Genomic DNA, 23,308 nt, shown 5'->3' with positions numbered 1-23,308 from the left:
ATCCAAACAGCTTCCTAGACCCATTCATTTGAGAATTATACCAACCCTTATACTTCAATTTGGAGCATGCAACCATATTGAACCTTGCATGACAACTCTTACCACTAACCATCTCCTTCTTATTCTTATAGCCACAAAGAGCTCTAAGTTTCCCATCTGTCTCAAGCAAAGCATATTCAAGTGAGCTAATTAAGCTTAGAGATGAGAGATTTACCCACTTGAATGAAGGGGTGGATGGTGATGGCTTTGGGGGAGAGGTCTCCAATAATTTTGGCAAGGTGATTTCCAGCTCCATTCCCTTGAGCTCTTCCTTGACAACTTCCACCTCCTTGCAGGTCTCTTTAATTTCAACCTCTTCCTCTTGGTAGCTTTCTTCCAATTTAGTCGCTTCTTTATTGCTTACCAAGGGTATGGGAGGTTGTGCTTCTTCTTCTTCAATCTCCATGTCAAGTCCAATGGGAGCGGATTCAATTGTAGATAAGAATTCATCAATGATTGAATCCATCTCTTGATCATCCCCTTCAAAGTCTTCAACCATGATAGGCCTTGGAGGTTGTACACCCTCCTCAATATCAAATTCAAACCCCTTAGAAGGGGGCTCTGTAACTTGACTTTCCCATGGAGGTTCAGCATCTCTCAAGTCTTCAACCAATTCTTCTTCTTTGATAATTTCGGCTTCCTCCACTTGTTCCAGTACAAAGTCATGCTCCGCACTGTCCACTGGAGTTTCTAGTATCTCCTTCATGCTACGTTCGTGATGCCAAGGCATCTTAGGCTAGTTTCACTAGCATTTTTCTGTTAGTTTTAGTTGTTTTATGCATTTTCTTGAGCTTAAAGTAACCAAGAATGGTTAAATGAATAACAAAGCAATGAACCATCCAAACAGTATGATTTTGATGCAAATTCCATGAGTTTTTAGTTATATTACTTGAATGCTATGAATGGAAGATTTCTCATGAAATTTTGCAAGACTTTGATGCAATTGTTTGGATGATTTCAGGGAAGAAGAGGCTAGGCAAGGAAGCAACAAAATCAATAAAGGAAGCTTGAATATCACATGTGGAGTTTAAGTTCCAGTTTAAGCTTAAACTGGAACTTAAACTACCAAGCCATATAATGCTGGAAATGGCGTTTAAGTTCCAGTTTAAGCCTAAACTGGAGCTTAAACGCCAGAATCATGAAGGCTAAGAAATGCTGGAACTGGCGTTTAACCTCCAGTTTAACCTTAAACTGGAAGTTAAACGCCAGAATGAGAATTTCACCAAGGGAGCATTTCCACGTTTAAGCTCCAGTTTAACCTTAAACTGGAGCTTAAACGTGTTCGACACAATTTCTCACCAGGAAGCATTTCCACGTTTAACCTCCAGTTTAACCTTAAACTGGAGGTTAAACGCCAGAAGTAAGAAAGGCACCAGGAGCATTTCCACGTTTAAGCTCCAGTTTAACCTTAAACTGGAGCTTAAACGTGTTCGACTATTTCTCTCCTCCAGGGTTGCTTTCTCATTTCCACGTTTAAGCTTCAGTTTAACCTTAAACTGAAGCTTAAACGTGTTCGACCCAATTGCTCCTCCAGGGTTGCTTTCTTCATTTCCACGTTTAAGCTTCAGTTTAACCTTAAACTGAAGCTTAAACGTGTTCGACATTTCACACTCCTGGGTTGCTTTCTTCCATTTCCACGTTTAAGTTTCAGTTTAACCTTAAACTGAAACTTAAACTTCAACTTAAACGCCACTTTTTGAAAGGGGTTTCTGGGCCAAATATATTGAAGTTTAAGTTAGCATTTGAGCACAAACATTAACTTAAACGTATTATGGTATGAAACCCAATTGAATATCATGGTTTATGGGATTGGGCCTGAAGAATTGATGAGTCTGGAGCTTCAATTTGTTGAGTCTTGTGTCATTACTTGTTTATCACTAAGTTTGCTCAATGAATGTTACAGAATTGGATCACAGCCTCATCAGGATTATGGACCATAAACCCAAAGCAAAAGGAAATCAGGGAAAGGCCTCAAAGCCCAAGAAACACAACAGAAGCTCAATTTAGAAAGTGTATAAATAGGATAGAATTTAAGTTAGTTAAAACTTTTACACGGAGAACTTTGGATCATTTTCTTTTAGTTTTGTAATTGAATTCAGAGCGATGACTCACTAAACCCCTTTCATTGGGTTAGGGAGCTCTATTGTAATTCAATGAATCAATAATAGTTTTATCTTCTTCTTCAATCTTTTCTCTTGAATTTTGTTAGAAAGCTTCTCGATCTAATTCCATTGGGTAGTTGTCTTGGGAAAGAAACTACCCATAATTGGAATCCTTCGGAACCTTGGGAAAGGAATGGAGGATTCATGCTAGAGAAGCTTTCTCACAGTGAATTGGATTGGGGTTTGGATGGATATTGTGACATGTAATCCTACCAAATTGTGGTTCATGAAACTGTGTGGTATAATCAGTGATCGAGCATCATTTCTTCTTATGAACATTTAAACCAAGGGATTGGGAATTTGTTTGTTTTTAGAGAGAATTGGTGAGCCAAGGGATTGGGATCCAATCATATAAGATTGCCAAGCAAAATTCAATGAATGCATTGGTTGAGGAAGGGATAAAAGTTGTTTTGATTCGGAGATCTCAATATCTCCTAACACCCAATGAACTCCCCATTCCTGGTTTACCACTTTCTCTTTACATTCTGCAATTAAATTCATGCAATCACCCCCATCCCTTTTAATTTCAGCAATTTAGCTTCTCGCTCTTTAATTCATGCAATTTTACATTCCGCAATTCTCATATAAATCTTGATTCCGCTCAACTAGAACATACTTCTAATCCGAATTGCTCACTCAACCAATCCTTGTGGGATTCGACCTCACTCTATTGTGAGTTTTTACTTGACGATAACCGGTGCACTTGCCGGAAGGAATTTTGCCGATCGTGCAATTTCCTAAATCGTAGCATATCAAGTTTATGCACATCAAGTTTATGGCGCCGTTGCCGGGGATTGGTTTTCGATTGACAATTCTCAAATTGGAAGTTAACTAGATTGAGCATTTTTTTTTTGTTTTGATAATTTAGTTCAAGTTACTTGTTGAATTTTAACTTCTGCACTCTGTTACTTGTTTTCTTTCTTTATGCCTTTAAATTCAAGCAACTAACTCACTGACTCACTAACTATTTGAATTAATTCCTCAACTGCTCTAACCATACTCTTCCATTAACCAAGAGTATTTCACTTGTTTGGTGCCTGTGCTGTGTTCTTGTATGACAGGTAGGAGAGGAGAGACATCAACTCCTCCATATACCGAACCAGAGAGGACCCTTCATAGACTTAGAAGGGAAGCAAGAGGGAAGAGAGTACTGAGAGAAGAGGAATCTGAAGGAGAATCTGAGGACAATTTTGAGGAAGCTTTAGATCTCAACATGGATAGAGAAGTTCACAACCATGAGAGGGCTGATGGAAACAATGCCATTCCTGAGAGGAGGGTTCTTGGTTCATACATAAACCCAACCTCTGGGAATTGTGGTAGCAACATTCAGAAACCACCCATTCAGGCCAACAATTTTGAACTCAAACCACAGCTAATATCACTTGTGGAGGATCATTGTTCATTTGGTGGGAGTGCTAATGAAGATCCAAACCAACATCTCACAAAATTCCTGAGAATTTGCGATACTGTGAAGTCCAATGGAGTCCAGGAAGATACCTATAAACTGCTCTTGTTCCCATTTTCACTTAGGGACAAGGCAGCTAAGTGGCTGGAATCATTCCCAAAGGGGAGCCTAACAACCTGGGATGAGGTGGAAAGCAAGTTTCTGGCACGTTTCTACCCCCCACAAAAGGTCAGTAGGCTTCGATCTGAGGTTCAGACTTTTAGACAACAAGATGGTGAAACTCTCTACGAGGCATGGGAGAGATTCAAGGATTTGACAAGGAAATGCCCACCAGACATGTTCCATGACTGGGTGCAATTGCATATTTTCTATGATGGACTTTCTTATGAATCAAGGAAGGCTGTAGACCATTCATCAGGAGGTTCATTGAACAGGAAAAAGACTGTGGAAGAAGCCATTGAAGTGATTGAGACAGTGGCTGAGAATGAGTACTACTATGCTTCAGAGAGACACAACACTAAGGGAGTCATGGAGCTGAACCATGTTGATACAATTTTAGCCCAAAACAAGGTGTTTGCCAAGCAACTAGCAGAGCTCACCAGGAAATTAGAAACAAAGCAAGTGGCTGCAATACACACACAAGATCAAGAGGAAGTAAGCACTGAAGGAGGTGATTGGGAAGAGGCCAATTATGTAGGAAATCAACAAAGGCAACCATATGATCCACATTCCAACACTTACAACCCAGGCTGGAAAAACCACCCAAACTTTGGGTGGGGAAACCAGCAAAACCAACATAACAAGTCCACATACCAAAACTCCAACCAAAGATCATACCAAGCCACACAAAACACTTACTCCCAACCATCATATCATGGCCAAAATAATCAACCTACCCAACCTAATCCGAACCAACAATTTCAAGATCAATTAAACAGGATAAAAGGAATGCTGGCAAACATGGGTCAGGACATAAGTGAGTTGAAAAGCTTTAGGGATGATGTGAGATCTACCTTAAGGAACCATGGTGAAAAACTCAAGAGGATGGAGTCTCAAGTAGGAGAGCTATCTCAACAGGCCCCCAAGTCAACTGCAGTGTTCCCTAGTGACACAGAAAAGAATCCTAAAGGGGAACAAAAGGGAGTGAGATGGGAAGAATGCAAGGCCATCACCATATTGAAGGAAGTCTCAGAAGAAGAAGGAATCAGACCCTCAGAACAGGAGCCAAAAATCTTGAAGGAAGGTGTGGAAGAAGCTAAGCAGGAAAGTGAAACTGAGCAAGCCAAGGAACTGCAAAAAGGCATGCTGGAAACATACCAACCAAAAGCACCATTTCCTCAGAGGTTAGGAGGAGGTGAAAAAGGGAAAACCTATTCAAGGTTTTTAGAGACATTTAAGTCTCTCCATATCAATATTCCCTTCCTTGAGATTCTCCAGCAGATGCCTACACATATCAAGTATTTAAAGGAATTGCTGAGCAAGAAAAGAGTTTTGAAGGGAGGACAAACTGTAATAATGAACAAAGAATGCAGTGCCCTCATCAAGAAGGACATAGTCTCTAAGAAAACAGACCCAGGAAGTTTTCATATCCCCTGCATCATAGGGGAAACAAAAATTGACAAAGGATTCTGTGATCTAGGAGCTAGCATAAATGTGATGCCTCTGACTCTTATGAAGAGGCTACAACTGAATGAGGTGAGATCCACTGATGTAATCATACAACTGGCTGACAAAACTCAGAAGCAAGCTGAAGGGGTAGTTGAGAATGTGCTGGTGAAAGTGGGAAATTATTTCTTCCCCGCAGACTTTGTCATTATGGACATGGAGGAAAGCTACCTACACCCTATCATTCTGGGAAGGCCATTTCTAGCCACTGCTAGAGCGCTCATAGATGTAGAACAAGGAGAGCTAATTTTGAGAATACATGATGAACAGCTCATTTTCAATGTTTTCAAACCTGCATCTGAGCCTGAACCAGAACCTGAAAAGCCTAAGGATGATAGTAGCCATCTGTGTTTGGAGGAAAGCAATCCAGCAGCTGAAACTCTGAAACAGTCCTTGGAAGGCAAACAAGAATTGCAAGAGTTAAAGCCACAAGAATCAATAGAAATAGATCAGAAGGATCCTCCTGGCATAAGGGTCAATGAAGAAATCCTCAAGAGAAAGGGAAGAATTGTAAAGAAATTGCCAAGAGGGTGGAGAAACAAGAAAATTCCCACTGAAGGTTTCTCTCCGGGAGATAAAGTGATATCAAGTCATTATCTGCCAATCCCACCTGGCCTCAAAACCATTCCTTCCCAGCTCCCTCAAGTGTTCACAATCAGGAAAGTTCTTTCTATGGAACATTTAGAAGTCATGAAGGAATCAAATGGGGACGTTTTCATAGTGAGAGGAGAAGACATCAAGCACTACAATCCACCCTAACAAGGGACAACCGTCAAGCTAGTGACGTTAAAGAAGCGCTTCATGGGAGGCAACCCATGTTTTAGTATCCTTACTCTTTATTGTTTTGCTCTGCATCTAATAAAGCATGGTTTCTTATGCATGAACTTGAATCCTCAAGACAACTGTTGATAAAGTGCACTAAACATTACATGTAAAATACAATTGGTCTCTAAGTTTGGTGTGCCTGAAGGCACCCCCAAATCTTATTCAAATTGTATTCAATCTTTCATTCAAGGTGCACAACCAAACATTAAGTTTGGTGTTCCTTTTAGAACACAGTTAATGAAAAGCAAGAAGTTCCTCTGGATTTAGAAATTCATGACAAGTATACCATTTGCATGTTTTAATACTTTGATTTCAATTACTTTAGGTAGTAAAATTGTTTAGGATCAAAGAGCCAAAGTGACTATGATTTATTAGAATTATGCACATTCATTAAGGACAACCAATATGGATTTCATGTCATCAGGAGACATTACCAAACACTAAGTTTGGTGTCCAGTAATAAGTGTGCATACATACAAAGGTCACGACTATAAGCTCATGAAGTCAATCATTGATTTACAATTCAAAAAGAATGAAAAACATGTGCAAGTACTATTCATTATTCACATGGACCGAAAAAAAATGATAGCAAATTTGTTTGTTTGTGCAGGTACAAAAGGAAGGATAAGAATGGAGGAAAAAGACAAGGGGGGAGGTACGGTGCTTGGTCAAAAAGAAAGTTCACAAGTCTTTGAAACTAACACATGGGAAAAGGAAGTTCTGCATGAAAAGATAGCTACATGTACAACCTAATGCACCCAGAATACTTCCAAGAAAATGAAAAGCAATTCGTCCTTCTCCCTAATTCATATATTTACCATCAAGCCACCCTTCACAAATCACCCTAGCCGTCCATTTTTCACTTGCGTGCACTATAAAGAACCACTTGAGGAACGAGTTCCACACCACCAAATCTCCTTCCTGCACATTTTCTTTCATCATAGCATAACTATCTCTTGCCGAAAACAACCTCACCACACTTCTAACAACACTTCTTGCTTCACCTTGTCAACTTTAGCTTGTCACTTACCAAAACTAAAGAACCAATGGCAGCCTCATCTAGCCACAAAAGAAGAAAAGACAAGCAGCCAATGGAGGAGGAAAGGGAATTCGATGCATGGAAATACAAATCAGTTTTCCATGAGATTCAAGCCGAATGGATGAGACCTAAAAGGGTACTAGCTGAGGTTCCCTTTGACCTTGAAAAGGATGAGTTCCCAGGTGTTTGGGAGAAGATCAAAAAGAGGAAGTGGGAGCTCCTGACTAAGCCAATCACTAAAATCAACATCAACCTGGTGAAAGAGTTTTATGCAAATGCAGTGAGGGAGGATCCAACCGTGGAACCCACATACAAAAGCTATGTGAGAGGGGTGGAAGTTGACTTCAGCCCCAAGGCAATCATGAAAACTCTTGGCCTGAAAAACATACGTTTCAGCCAAGCAAGTTATGAGGAAAGGATGATAGGAGAACCTGACTATACGACTATTGCTGAAGACCTTTGTGCCATCAGAGCTGAATGGGTGAGAAAAACAAGAGGGGCTCCAAGAGTCTTGAGAAGGGGAGACCTAACACCTGAAGCTAAAGGGTGGTATGCAATAGTTAGGAGATCCATCCTACCCACTGCAAACTCTTCAGAAATAGTCCCTAAAAGAGCCATCTTGCTACATTGCATTATGGTGGGAGGGGAGATCAAAGTTCATAAACTCATTGCTGAACAGATACAAGAGTTTAGTGAGAAAAGTGACCCTGAATCCTGGCTCCACTTCCCTAGCACCATCATTAGACTATGCATCGATGCCCAAGTACCACTTGAAGATGAAAGACCTAATTGGCTATATCCTGGAATGGCCATAACTGCGTACAGAATGACTCTTGGCCCAATTGCTCCAAGACATACAAAAAGAAGAAATGAAGAAGGGCAACAAGCAGAAGCAGAGCAAGAAGCAGAGCAAGAAGGAGAAGAAGAGCAAGAAGAGCAAGGAATTCCAGAAAGAAGACAACAAATTCCCAGAGACCCCATGGATATGAGCAGAATGCAGGAAATCATAGAAGGAATGTCTCAACAATACATGAGGTCTCAGGAGAGACAAGAGGACTTTCACCTAAAAATGATGGATATGCAAAGGAACTTTGAATCAAGATTCTTAGATCTGCAAAGGAAACAGAATTTACAATTACAAGAATCCCTCAGCCACATATGCCAACACCAAGATGCCAATATCTTGGCAATCAAGGAAGCCACCACTTTGCAGAATGCAAGATACTCAGTTCAAGCTGATTACAACATCAGTTCTCAAATCAAGCTTAACTACATAGGGGAACATCTACACAAGATGGACCCAGCATTCCCAGCTTTTGATGAGTATTTCAAAGGGAGGAAAGAAGGAGAAATAAACAAGGCAATTATCCTTGAAAAAGGAGTGGAAGAAACAATGAAAAAGGCTGGATTCTGGAAAAAGCTCATAAGAAAAGACGAAGGAAGTACAAGTGGTCAAAAAGAGGTAAGAAGCAAGAAGAAGCAGGATCCCAAGAATCAAGAAGAACCAAGCAATAAATGAGAGGTGGTCTCGTTCCTTAATAATCAAATGATAATTGGTGAATTGTCTTTATGAGCTTTCTTTCATTATAAGTCATTTAAGTTTTATGTGAAAGTTCTAGTATGTTTGTCTGTTTATTGCTTTGAATAAAGTGAATGCCTAGATGTTTGGATATAACTTCACCTTCTTAAACAAATGCTTGCCATGCTTGTTCTGTTTCCAAAAATAAAAGAAAAGTTTGAACAAAAGTAACTTGGCTCAATTAGTGACAAATCAAGTAGAATTAAGTGGTGGTATGCATGCTTGATTGTTTAGTCAGATCACTGGAAATAGAGTGTAGAATTATCATTTTTTGTGTAGAAATTGAAAACTGTCTATGGATCTTGATGAATAAATGTCTTTGGCCATGAAAAAGAAAGAAAAAGAAGAAGAAAAAGCCACTGAAAAAGGGCAACCAAAAAGCAAAAAAATTGAGAAAATAAGCTAGGCACCAATGGTTTGAACTTCTGAGACAAATGCCTGTGGTGTTTATGTATTAAGGATATGCTTGGATGAATAGGTTCTGAGGAGTGTTTCAACACTTGGTAACTTGGGTTAACTAACCCGGGATTATCAACCAAAAGTCCATTATCAAGAGCAACCTAAATACAAAACATTTAGTCACACAAAGAGGTGCTGGGCACCAATGTCTCAAGAAGAAATGTGAACTAAAATGCCTGGAGTGGATATGTGTAGTGCACTGATAAGAAAAAGAAAATGCCAAAGGCTTGTGCAACACATGACACTAAGCAAACAAGGAGCAAGGGAGCTCTAAGAAAAAGAAAAGAAAAACAAAGAAGAGAAAAGTGCCAAGGACATAAGAATAACAAGAGGCCATAGCAGTGTTTGATGGATGCAATGAAAAAGTGATAATCTTACCTGATAAGAATGAAAAAGTGATGCTGCAACTTTCTGCATAAAACCCTTTTGATGAACTTCAAATGCTTGCTAATATAGCCAATGTAATTGCTTTCTGTTTCATACTTTCTTCTCAAATAACTCAGGACTTGCTTAGGGACAAGCAAGTATTAAGTTTGGTGTTGTGATGCCAAGGCATCTTAGGCTAGTTTCACTAGCATTTTTCTGTTAGTTTTAGTTGTTTTATGCATTTTCTTGAGCTTAAAGTAACCAAGAATGGTTAAATGAATAACAAAGCAATGAACCATCCAAACAGTATGATTTTGATGCAAATTCCATGAGTTTTTAGTTATATTACTTGAATGCTATGAATGGAAGATTTCTCATGAAATTTTGCAAGACTTTGATGCAATTGTTTGGATGATTTCAGGGAAGAAGAGGCTAGGCAAGGAAGCAACAAAATCAATAAAGGAAGCTTGAATATCACATGTGGAGTTTAAGTTCCAGTTTAAGCTTAAACTGGAACTTAAACTACCAAGCCATATAATGCTGGAAATGGCGTTTAAGTTCCAGTTTAAGCCTAAACTGGAGCTTAAACGCCAGAATCATGAAGGCTAAGAAATGCTGGAACTGGCGCTTAACCTCCAGTTTAACCTTAAACTGGAAGTTAAACGCCAGAATGAGAATTTCACCAAGGGAGCATTTCCACGTTTAAGCTCCAGTTTAACCTTAAACTGGAGCTTAAACGTGTTCGACACAATTTCTCACCAGGAAGCATTTCCACGTTTAACCTCCAGTTTAACCTTAAACTGGAGGTTAAACGCCAGAAGTAAGAAAGGCACCAGGAGCATTTCCACGTTTAAGCTCCAGTTTAACCTTAAACTGGAGCTTAAACGTGTTCGACTATTTCTCTCCTCCAGGGTTGCTTTCTCATTTCCACGTTTAAGCTTCAGTTTAACCTTAAACTGAAGCTTAAACGTGTTCGACCCAATTGCTCCTCCAGGGTTGCTTTCTTCATTTCCACGTTTAAGCTTCAGTTTAACCTTAAACTGAAGCTTAAACGTGTTCGACATTTCACACTCCTGGGTTGCTTTCTTCCATTTCCACGTTTAAGTTTCAGTTTAACCTTAAACTGAAACTTAAACTTCAACTTAAACGCCACTTTTTGAAAGGGGTTTCTGGGCCAAATATATTGAAGTTTAAGTTAGCATTTGAGCACAAACATTAACTTAAACGTATTATGGTATGAAACCCAATTGAATATCATGGTTTATGGGATTGGGCCTGAAGAATTGATGAGTCTGGAGCTTCAATTTGTTGAGTCTTGTGTCATTACTTGTTTATCACTAAGTTTGCTCAATGAATGTTACAGAATTGGATCACAGCCTCATCAGGATTATGGACCATAAACCCAAAGCAAAAGGAAATCAGGGAAAGGCCTCAAAGCCCAAGAAACACAACAGAAGCTCAATTTAGAAAGTGTATAAATAGGATAGAATTTAAGTTAGTTAAAACTTTTACACGGAGAACTTTGGATCATTTTCTTTTAGTTTTGTAATTGAATTCAGAGCGATGACTCACTAAACCCCTTTCATTGGGTTAGGGAGCTCTATTGTAATTCAATGAATCAATAATAGTTTTATCTTCTTCTTCAATCTTTTCTCTTGAATTTTGTTAGAAAGCTTCTCGATCTAATTCCATTGGGTAGTTGTCTTGGGAAAGAAACTACCCATAATTGGAATCCTTCGGAACCTTGGGAAAGGAATGGAGGATTCATGCTAGAGAAGCTTTCTCACAGTGAATTGGATTGGGGTTTGGATGGATATTGTGACATGTAATCCTACCAAATTGTGGTTCATGAAACTGTGTGGTATAATCAGTGATCGAGCATCATCTCTTCTTATGAACATTTAAACCAAGGGATTGGGAATTTGTTTGTTTTTAGAGAGAATTAGTGAGCCAAGGGATTGGGATCCAATCATATAAGATTGCCAAGCAAAATTCAATGAATGCATTGGTTGAGGAAGGGATAAAAGTTGTTTTGATTCGGAGATCTCAATATCTCCTAACACCCAATGAACTCCCCATTCCTGATTTACCACTTTCTCTTTACATTCTGCAATTAAATTCATGCAATCACCCCCATCCCTTTTAATTTCAGCAATTTAGCTTCTCGCTCTTTAATTCATGCAATTTTACATTCCGCAATTCTCATCTAAATCTTGATTCCGCTCAACTAGAACATACTTCTAATCCGAATTGCTCACTCAACCAATCCTTGTGGGATTCGACCTCACTCTATTGTGAGTTTTTACTTGACGATAACCGGTGCACTTGCCGGAAGGAATTTTGCCGATCGTGCAATTTCCTAAATCGTAGCATATCAAGTTTATGCACATCAGTTCTTCATTAGATTGTCCACATGAAGCCATGGGGGTTTCTTGAGTGTCCGAACATCGGGAAGGCAATCGATTTATTGCTTGATTCAATTGGTGAAGGGTTGCATGAAATTTATTCACCGTTTCCTTGAGATGCTTCTGTGATTCTCGGGTCGATGGATATGGACATGGTGCATATGGAAGTGGTGGTTCTTGGGAGTAATTGGATTGGAATTGGGGTAGGTAAGGGTTAGGGTCATATGGAGGTGATTGGTGATGGGTGGCTTGTGAGTATGGTGGTTCAAAGCTATGTTGAGGAGGTGGTTCATAGGCATATGATGGGACTTGCTGATAACTGCAGGGGGATCCACCATATCTATCATCTTGGTACGCACCTCGGAATGGCTCCTGACCATAGTAGTTTGGTGGGTGTTGGTTGTCACGAAAGGGTCCACCATAACTATTGTCTTGACATGCATTGTGGAATGGTCGTGGTCCATGGTATCTTGGAGGGTGTTGTTGCCTAAAGGGTTGATCAGATCCTCATGGCTCCTTCCATCTTTGATTGTTTTGACCTTGATGCATGTTCCTGTTATAGCTTCCATTCCTTTCAACAACATTAGAACTAAACTCAAAGTGACGGGGGTGAGAACTCATAGTAACTAATAAAAATTAAAAACAAAAATAAAAAGAAATAAACAAGCAAAATAAAATATTTACAAAAACCAATAATAAGGCACACGTTTGCAATTCCCCGGCAACGGCGCCATTTTGACGAACGGGATTTCTTGCCAGTAAAGAATTTTTATAAAATATAATCGCGTTGTAAGTATAGCTTCTAAACCAACAGAGAAACCTTTCGTACAAAAGTTTTGGTTGTCAGTTAAGAAAACCCAATAAAATTGATAACCGAAGTATTGAAACCTCGGGTCATCTCTCAAGGAATTACAGCGAGGTGTGTTTATTATTGGTTATGGAAAAAGATATATTTTTGGGTTTTGAAAGGTTTGAACAAGTAATTTAAATGGCAAGAAAAATAAATTAATAATAATAAATTCTCTTGGCAAGGTATGAGAATTGGAAGTCCTATCTTAGTTATCCTTATCAAGTGTGATGAGAATTGGGTTTTTCTGAGAAGATTTTGAGTTTGAGAATAGAAAAATAAATAATTGTAATTTAAAATAGTGGAAATTAAAAAGAGAAATTATATAATTAATTAAAAAGCCTTGACCGGGGGTGTGATTAATTGGAAGTTCTATCCTTGTTGGAATCTTCTCAAGTGTAGTGTAAATAGGTTATTGTTTTCACTTAGTTAACCCTTACTGAGTAAAGGAAAGTCAAGCGATTGAACTGACTCTTATCCACAAATCCTAGTCCTTTTCCTTGGGAAGCTCTAGCGTTAGTAGATACAGAATTAGCCAACAATGTCCAATTTAACTAAGCACTTGAGCATTCCAACTCAAGTGTCTCCTCTTAATCAACCCGCATGTCAAGTGAAAAATCTACTCTATTGACATGGATGCCAATTTCACATAATAAATGACTAAATAAATACTTGAAGATAATCAAACAAATAATGAGGTAAATAGAAAAATACTCTTTGCATTAATAATTTCATAAAAGCTTTCCAATTGTAACTCTGAATAAGGATTAAAGATATAAAAGAGTAGAGATGATAATTGAAATAAAATTGGAAGCAATTAAATAAACAATAAAATTTAAATGGAAAAATACTATGGAATAAATGAAAATATAAGAATCCTAATTTAAAGGAACATTGAACCTGGAATCTGAGAAGAAATTAAAATCCTAATCCTAAAACCTAAGAGAGAAGAGAGAGCCTCTCTCTCTAAAAACTACTTCTAAAACCTAAAATTGTATATTGAATGTTCCATATGTTGTATTATGTTTTTTTTAATGGATTGATTCTCCCACTTTATAGCCTCTAATCTGTATTTTCTGCGCCAAAAACTTGGTCAAAAACAGCCCAAAAATTGCCTCTAGGGATTTCTGGTACGTACAGGTCGCTGCAAAGTCACGCAGAAGCGTCGTCTACGCGTTCGCGCGGATTGAGTTTTTGCCAGGTCACGCGTGCGCGTGATCCACGCGTTCGCATCTTTTGGATTCGAAGAATCTATAGCAAATTATATTTTGTTACGAAGCCCCAGACGTTAGATTTCTAACACAACTGGAACCGCGTTATTTGGACCTTTGTAGCTCAAGTTATGATCGATTTAGTACCAGGAGGTCAGGCTGGACAGCTTTAACAGTTCCTTCAGTTTCTTGTATTCCTTCCAATTTTACATGCTTTCTTTCCATCCTCTATGCCATTCCTGTCCTGTAATCCCTGAAATCACTTAATGCACATATCAAGGCATTGAATGGTATAAAGGGAGAATTAATATTAGCAAATATAAGGCCAAAGAAGCATGTTTTCAATCATAGCACAAAATCAGGAAGGGAGACATAAAATATGCAATTTCTATGAATAAGCGTGAGTATAATAGATGAAAAACCACTCAATTTAGCACAATATAAACCATAAAATAGTGGTTTATCAACCTCCCCACACTTAAACATTAGCATGTCCTCATGCTATGCTCAAGAGAAGCTATAAGAGTGAAGAGGAATGGTAAAATGTATGAAATGCAACCTATCTATAAGAATGCAACTAAATGTGAAATGCTTCTACCTACTTGGTTAAAAGTAAATAAACCTTTCAAAAACAAATATGAACTGGATTTCACTAATTCAAATCACAAAATAAAGTACAAGTAAACTTGCAGAAGAAAATAGCTCATGAAAGCCGGGAACAAGGAATCGAGCATCGAACCCTCACCGAAAGTGTGTACACTCTAATCGCTCAGGTGTTTGAGGTTCGATCTCTCAATTCTCTACTAATCTTGCTTTTTAAGGCTTACTCTTCATCTAACAATCAACAAAAATTTGATGCACAAAATACACATATCAAGAGGTCTTTTAAGGGTTGTAATGGGGTTAGGGTCAAGGTAGGATTGTATTTGGCCAAGTGAACTAAAATCTGAATCCTTAATTAACTTAAACTTTCCACCTATCTTTAGACAATCCATGTAATCAAAGTACAAAACCTAACTATCCATTAACCATGTTTTCCACATATTCATGCATTATAATTTCAAGTACAGTACATATGCATTGCTTTCACCACTACTTTAGGGCATTTTGTCCCCTTTTTCTTATTTTCTCTTTTTCTTTTCTTTTTCTCCTTTATTTTTTTTTCTCTTTTATATATATATATATATATATATATATATATATATTCTTTTGTTTTTCTCAATGCAGATGATTAAATTATTGAATGCATGAACATGTCCTAAACATTTCTTTCACATTTTCATAAAATTCTAATATACTCAATTCTCAAACCAAATGTTTTCAAATCTAATTTTTCCACACTTAAATCATAAGCACTCTCACTAGTCTAAGCTAACCAAGGATTCAAATTAAGGACATTATTGTTTTCCGCTTAGAGTTAGTGATGAGCTAAAGTAAAGAATAAAGGGGTAAAATAGGCTCAAAATTAGTTTGCAAGGGATAATGAAAGGTAAGGCCATATGGGTATATAAGCTTAGTGAAATAAGGCCTCAATCATATAAGTGCATGCATACATCAAACAATGGAAATATAGAATCAAGCAAAATAAAGATCACAATTTTAGAGAGAACAGCACACACCAAAAAAATAAAATATTGGTTGATAAGATGCAACCAATCAAGTAGGCTCAAAATCTCACTGGTTTTGTGTGTTCGAGCTCTAAACCATGTTCCAGTATAATATTTATTCAAACAAGTTTTTCAAAAAGTTTAAGTCAAATTTGTGAAATGTTATAAAAAGTTTCTTGAAAAAGAAATTATTACTTTAACCAAGTAGTGGTAAAATATGCACAAAATCAAACAAACATGCAATTAAACATGCAAATGCAACAACAAACTAAAAAGAAAATAAGACATTGGTGTTGAGACAGGAAGGTGCTAACCCACGGAAGTCAGTATCGACCTCCCCACACTTAAAGATTGCACCGTCCTCGGTGTATGCTGAGATGTGCAAGTGGACGGGTTGCTCCAACTGATGCTTGTCTCAAAGGATTGTGCAGATGAAGTTGTTTGTCTCTCCATTGAGAAGTTTTCTGTTTCCCTTCCTCGGTGGCCATCCTGAAAGAAGAGGAAAAAGAATAAAAGTAACCCAAAAACAAAGATAGGAAACAATTTAAAATATGGTTGGGTTAATGCCAAATAGTGAGAGTCTCAGTTACATGGTAGCTACAGCATGCAAGTGAGAAAATAGTAGAAGCATATGGTATACCAATAGTGCAAAAACTGCAACAATGGAGGAGAGAATGTGGGTAATGCAAGATAGTATAAGTGCATATCAATGCAAGATGATATAAGTATCATGAAGGAGTAGCATTGACTTATGAAGAATAATACCCAGTCAGACTAAAACAAGTCATGAAGCACCAGAATAATTCAAGAGATGATGCAACAGTTAAATAAGGATTAAAGATATAAAAGCTTTCCAATTGTAACTCTGAATAAGGATTAAAGATATAAAAGAGTAGAGATGATAATTGAAATAAAATTGGAAGCAATTAAATAAACAATAAAATTTAAATGGAAAAATACTATGGAATAAATGAAAATATAAGAATCTTAATTTAAAGGAACATTGAACCTGGAATCTGAGAAGAAATTGAAATTCTAATCCTAAAACCTAAGAGAGAGGAGAGAGCCTCTCTCTCTCTAAAAACTACATCTAAAACCTAAAATTGTATGAATGTTCCATATGTTGTATTATGTTTTTTTTAATGGATTGATTCCCCCACTTTATAGCCTCTAATCTGTATTTTTTGGGCCGAAAACTGGGTCAAAAATAGCCCAAAAATCGCCTTTAGGGATTTCTGGTACGTACAGGTCGTCCACGCGTTCGCGCAGATTGAGTTTTTGCCAGGTCACGCGTCCGCGTGATCCACGCATTCGCGTCACCTGACTTCGGGCCAACTATGGAAAATTATATATCATTGTGAAGCCCTGGATGTCAGCTTTCCAACGCAACTAAAACCGCATCATTTGGACCTCTGTAGCTCAAGTTATGATCGATTTAGTACCAGGAGGTCAGGCTGGACATACAGCTTTAGCAGTTCCTTCAGTTTCTTGTATTCCTTCCTTTTTTACATGCTTCCTTTCCATCCTCTAAGCCATTCATGTCCTGTAATCCCTATAATCACTTAATGCACATATCAAGGCATCGAATGGTATAAAGGGAGAATTAATATTAGCAAATATAAGGCCAAAGAAGCATGTTTTCAAACATAGCACAAAATCAGGAAGGGAACGTAATACATGCGATTTCTATGAATAAGCGTGAGTATAATGGATGAAAAACCATTCAATTTAGCACAATATAAATTATAAAATAGTGGTTTATCAGGGCTCTGGCTGTGTAGGGGCCTAAGTCTCTGCAGGGTGCTCAAGCTGTGGCTCTGTGCATTCTCCTCCTGCTCATCTTCCTCCTCCTCAGGGTGCTCCGATGGTGTGTCAGGCTCGGAGGGGATGTCAGTATGCCCAGTCCTCATCATCAGCTTCAGATGCTCATAGTGTCGCTTGTTGCGATGCTCAGACTGCTCAGACTAGCTGCGAGGCGGATGATGAGGCTGTGGATGCGGGTGGTGCTGCCGGCGCTGAAGGTGCTGCGGAGGATGTGGCTGCATCAGTAGAGGCAGTAAGAGAAGGTGGTCTGTGGCCTAGAGCTTCAAACCGCTTGCCGTGTAGAATAATCTTTTTGCATTCAACAACCGGTGGCTTCTTATCCTCAAGCTCCCAGGGCACCTCAGCTCGGCGGGCCATCTGGGTGATCAAGTAGGGAAATGGCAGGGTGCCTCTGACATGAACTTGAGACATGTACTTCCTGATGAACCGTGGAAAGTACAGGTCCTTTCCTTCCATAACGCACTAAATGAGGATAATCATAGCAGCTGGAACCTCGGACTCGAGAGTGCTAGGCATAACATAATTACTCAGTATTTGCTGCTATAGCCTAGCCTCAGCATTAAGATAGATAATCTTGATGCCCTTTGGAGTTACCTTCGACTTACCCATAGCCCAGGGAACAGCAGGATCAATGGCTATGGTGCGCCTCACAGCATCCCAGTCAAAGCTCATAAACCTAATGGACTCCTCAGCCTTCTGATAACCATCTGCTTCATCTGATTTTGGCTAGAAGTGGAGGATGTCCTCTATGGCCTCCTCTGTGACCAAGATCTGCTTGCCCCTGAGCTGTACAGCATCAAGGGTCGTCTTGTAATAGTTACAGTAGAATTCACGGACCCAGGATGCGTTAACCTCTGTCAGATTCCTCTCTAAAAATACCCAACCTCGCTGTTTGATCTATTCCTCAGTGTATTTCTTTAACTCTATTGGTATTTTGATGGTCCGTTCCAGGTAGAGGTGCCTTTTTCCACAAAGACCGGAAACTTTAGTTCACAGTAGAGGTTTGCAAATTTAACTTGATCAGAAGCAGGCATTAGTTGATCATCTTTTTCCTGTGGAGTGAAGTTCTTTTCGCACCAGGATTCATCTGATAGAACATCCACTAGAGTAATGGATGACTGGCCTCGCTTCCTCTTACCGGTGCTGGCCTTAGACTTGCCTTTTCCTTTCAAATCAGACATCTTGAAAACAAAAATTCCAGGATACAATTTATCAACTAAAGCAGAGGAAAGAAAAGCAGGTAAGAAGCAAGCAGACAGGAAGCCAGAAAAAAAGAAACCAATAATAGTGGGAAGCTTATTTGTTAAGCAACAACCATTAGCATGCCTTAAAAGGAACCTAAAGGATTTAGTTTAATCTAAAAGAAAAGTTTTCGTCAATGAAGTCAAGAGTTAGAAAAGTGTGAATAAGTTATTGGCATGGAAATGTTGTTCTTAATCAAAAGAAGTTCAAAAGGTATTAGAACAAGTAAGCTCACAGTCAAGCATAAAATTCAAGTTATCGATGATAAAACATGTAAATGAGCGAAGCAAGAAAAGAATTAAAATCATTAGTAATGCATTGTAAGTAGAAAGGGAACCAAAAGGAATGGAAATGCTAACCCTTCACCTCATGAATTGGCTTCAGTTTAAACCAAATAAAGCACAATTTCAAAAGCACGAAAGTCAATTCATGAGTGGGAATTAAGTAAAACAGTTTTCAAAAAAATTTGGGCAGCATTCCGGTAGTAAAAGGAACATTCCCGGAATGAATAAACAGCAGCAGATCAACAAGTCAAGTCAAGCTCGTATGAAGTTCAATATTTGGCAATGAGCATAAAGAACAAGAAAATCATATGACTCAGGCATCATCAGTCAAAACAAAATAGCCGGCTGATTCCCAAACTTAATCAGGCATCTTGGATTTCTTATGAAGTCATTAACGAATAAAAGTACCAAAACCATAGATAAATTCACAGGGAATAAGCAATTGAGCCGGTAAAATAGCAATAAGCAATGATTCTATAATGCAGTCAGCTTTGTCTCAGTAAATTCAGCAATCAATCATGAATAAAGAGTATGGATTCAAAGAATCAACAATGAAGATCAAATCGCAAGAAAAATTCAGCAGCAATAGCAACACAGATTTGAATTCCATTAAAATCATACATCAGGAATCCAATATCCATGAACCAAATCAACGCAGATAAGAACTCAGCAATTTTAGAGAAAACCAGCAGCATCAATAAACCAGTTTAGCACCAAAGTAATTCAATGAAACATTAACAAAGCATGAATCATAATTTAAACCCATATAACAGCATCAAGCAAAGCAATTTATCACAGGGAAAATTATCAGCACAAATAGAGAAGAATTAACTAATTTAGACAGCAAGAACAGAGCACTTATCAGACCTAAATCCACTAAACACATCCTAGCTACCTAACCACCTAAAATCCACTAAGAACATGCAAATCTAACTATCCTAAATTGAACAAAATTTAAATATGTGAACTGACTTAATTGAATAGAAAAGGAATTCGAATGCAGGGGTGGAAGTAGGGAAACCTGGAAGGTTCTGTGACAGAATTGGGACTAAATGGGAATGGGGGGTGATGCCCAAAGATGGTGGCAGTCCAGCGGCGCAGTGGCTGTCCGCGGCGGAGCTTTGGGTCGGTGAAGGTGGGTAGGGGGTGGTGAAAGGGGGAATAAGAAGAAGAAGAAAGGAGGGAGAGGGAGGGGCGGTCGGCGGCGGTCTAGGGTTGCCGGCGATAGCTGCGGTGGGAGGATGGTGGTGGTGAGTGGTGGCAATGGAGGTTTGGAGGGAAAGGAGAGAAAATGGAACGTTGAGGGGGGGAAGAAGTAGGGTGACGCGAGTTAGGGTTCTCACGTCAGGGGGGTTAATGAAATCAAATCCACGCGTACGTGATGACATGTCATCATGTCATGTTTTTCTATGCTTTTTCATACAAGAAATTGATTATTAGTGCTTAAATATTGCATGCTTTCGTGCTTAAAATGGTATAATTCCTTGATCTTTTGATTTTATAAACTTTACAGGAAATAAGAAGAAAAAGAAGCAAAAAAAGCATAAAATAAGCTAAAAAGGAGAAAAGAGGAATTTTGGGCACACTTTGAAGCTGGAGCACACTTTGATGCCTTTGGCCACGCTTTTGAAAGCGTGGCCCATGAAATAAGCAAGGAGAGCGCTCATTTGCAAAGAAAGCGCTACGTTTACTTACTGAGCATTTTCGAGCAAGTTAAAAATTTGGAGGAAAAGTTTTGCAAACGACGCGCACGCGTGCATGACGCGCATGCGTCGATTGTGCATCTCAGACAAGGCACGCGCACGCATGGCTGGCGCTGAAGCGTGGATTTGAGAATTTGCTACCCACGCGAACGCGTACATGACGCGCACGCGTGGGGTAGCGCTCACTATGCCAATGTAGCGCTCGTTAAGAGAACGCTACAAGGGACGCGTACGCGTGGGTGACGCGCACGTGTCGATGAAGCACCTGGCATGAAGCACGCGCAAGCGTGGGCTAAGCGGCAGCGTGCGAATAATATGTTTGGAGATCCACGCATACGCGTAGGTGACGCGTACGCGTGGGGAGCGCTCAATTGAAGAACGCTACGCTCACTAAGTGAACGCTGCAAGGGACGCGTACGCGTGGGTGACGCGTACGCGTCGATCGGTGAAAATGCAAAATCACGTGCAAGCTTGAGGGACGCATACGCGTGGATGAATGAACGCTGTGCTCAATTTTAAAACGCTACTTTCTCCTGGGAGCAGAATTCTGGCTCAATTAATCTGATTTCAAGCCCAAGTGAAATTTAAAGCAAGCAGAGCCCATTTTCATCACTCAAAGGCACAAGAGATAGTTAGATCAGGAATTTCATTTGAATTGTAATTTGTTTTCAATTTCAATTTCATTTCTATTTTGTAAAGCCTATATAAAGGCATTAGTCACATTCAAAAAAGGGGAGTGCACAGTAGGAGTAGGAGTAGAATAGGAAGCAAAAGGCTGGATGATTACAGACTCCAGATCTCTTTTGGAGGATTAGAGACTCCAGAGAGCTTAGTATAGTTGATACACTTTTACATTTCAATTGCATTGAATTCAGTTTACTCTTATTGCAAATCTCAATCTTCTGCACTTGTATTTCTCTGCAACTTTACATTTCTGCTCATGGTTCGATCTGATTTAATCTTCCAGCAATTTAAATTTCCTGTTACTTGTTCTCAAGATCACTTCAATTGCTTGATTTACTACTTTCTTTAAATTCCTTGCACCCAATTCCCTTTACATTTGATGCAATTTACATTTCTTGCTCTTTAAAATTCTGTCAAATTTACTTTCTGCAATTTATAATTCCTGCAATTTACTTTCTACTGCATCAATTCTCACTCAATACTGTTAGCTTGACTAAACTAATCACTCACTAAAATTTCTTGATCCATCAATTCCTGTGGGATCGACCTCACTCTTGTGAGTTATTACTACTTGATGCGACCCGGTACACTTGCCGGTGAGTTGTGTGGAAATCTAATTTTTTACTCATCAAGTTTTTGGTGCCGTTGCCGGGGATTGATATAGATCGACAATGATTAAATGGGTGAGAAGTCTAGATTAAGCATTTTCTTTGTTTTTTATTCTTTTCAATTTTCTGTTTTAAGTGATACCAAGGTGTTTGAGTTATTGCCTCACTAAGAAATTCTTCTCTGATACATGAATTTCAATTTTCATTGGTGATGTGTGTTACAAAATTCAAATGGAGTTCAACTCATCTTGTGATCAAACAAATTTTATGAGATATTACCCACCATCACCAATCTCTAATGGTGGCTGGGAATATCACCAAGAAATCACAGATTCTGAGCACTCCAATCAATGGAGATATGCTTCAGAACCACAAGATGAGCAAGACAATTTCATGGGATATTACCCACCATCACAATATGATTCAAGTCATTATCCTAATGATGGCTGGAAATATCACTAAAAAAAGATAGATGATGAAGCAATTCACATGAGATATGATCCAGAGCCACAAGATGATTTATGTCATTACCCTTATGGTATCTGGACATGTCAACAAAAGTGTGAACAATTAGTTGAAATGGGACACTTTCCAGAGACACAATATGATCCAGATTTTGATGATTCTAACAACTACTCATATTATGGCTAGGAAAGTCAAAATCAAAGAGATCTTAGTGATCCATACTTTGTTCATCAAGAGACATCATCACTGGAGTGTGCTTTCAATAAATTCATGCAAAATTGTCCCCCAATGCCACAAGATGATCCACACTATGATGAATTCAACAATTCTTTAAGTAGTGCTTGGGAGGATCAAAATCAGAGAGCACTCGATGTGTCATACTCCATTAATCAAGAGCCATCATCACTTGAGCAGACGTTTAATTCATTTATGCAAAGTTGTCCAACTTCACCTTCCAGTTTTTCATTTGAAAATTCTTCATCACTTAACTATTCCTTGACACAAAATCTCTTCCAAAACTCACAGTCCACACAAACTTCCATGAACCAAAGTCTCTCAAAGCTTGAGACCATGCTTGAAAGATATGAGGAGGAGGCACAGATATCCTGGAACGAACAAAAAAACTCCTTCAAAAACATGGAAGTGCTGGTAAACCAAATGTTAAGTGCAAGGGAGGAGGTGGAAGAGCAAAATGAAGAGGCTCCTAAACTAAGTAAAACCACACCTCCTGATTTCTCATGTCAGAATTTTCCATCACTTGAATACACCTCAACACAAAGATCCTTCCATATCCCTCAAAACAACTTTACCATAACAGATCCATGTCTACCACATCACTCCCAGCCTTCATCTCTTGAGCCAGCAGTTAAAGATCCCCTTCAAAAGTTCA

General features: G+C 38.8%; 1 non-coding gene across 1 annotated transcript; it reads right to left on the bottom strand.

Annotated features, from left to right (window-relative positions):
* Positions 1–3,840: 3,840 nt before the first annotated feature.
* On the bottom strand, positions 3,841–3,944 carry LOC112731376 (small nucleolar RNA R71). Its single transcript, XR_003167156.1, has one exon. It is a non-coding gene; the product is annotated as a small nucleolar RNA R71 (small nucleolar RNA).
* Between the last annotated feature and the right edge of the window lie 19,364 nt (positions 3,945–23,308).

The sequence above is a fragment of the Arachis hypogaea genome, chromosome 12 (genome assembly GCF_003086295.3).
Source record: "Arachis hypogaea cultivar Tifrunner chromosome 12, arahy.Tifrunner.gnm2.J5K5, whole genome shotgun sequence".
Classification (NCBI taxonomy): domain Eukaryota; kingdom Viridiplantae; phylum Streptophyta; class Magnoliopsida; order Fabales; family Fabaceae; genus Arachis; species Arachis hypogaea.
This window is presented reverse-complemented; position numbering and strand designations above follow the sequence as displayed.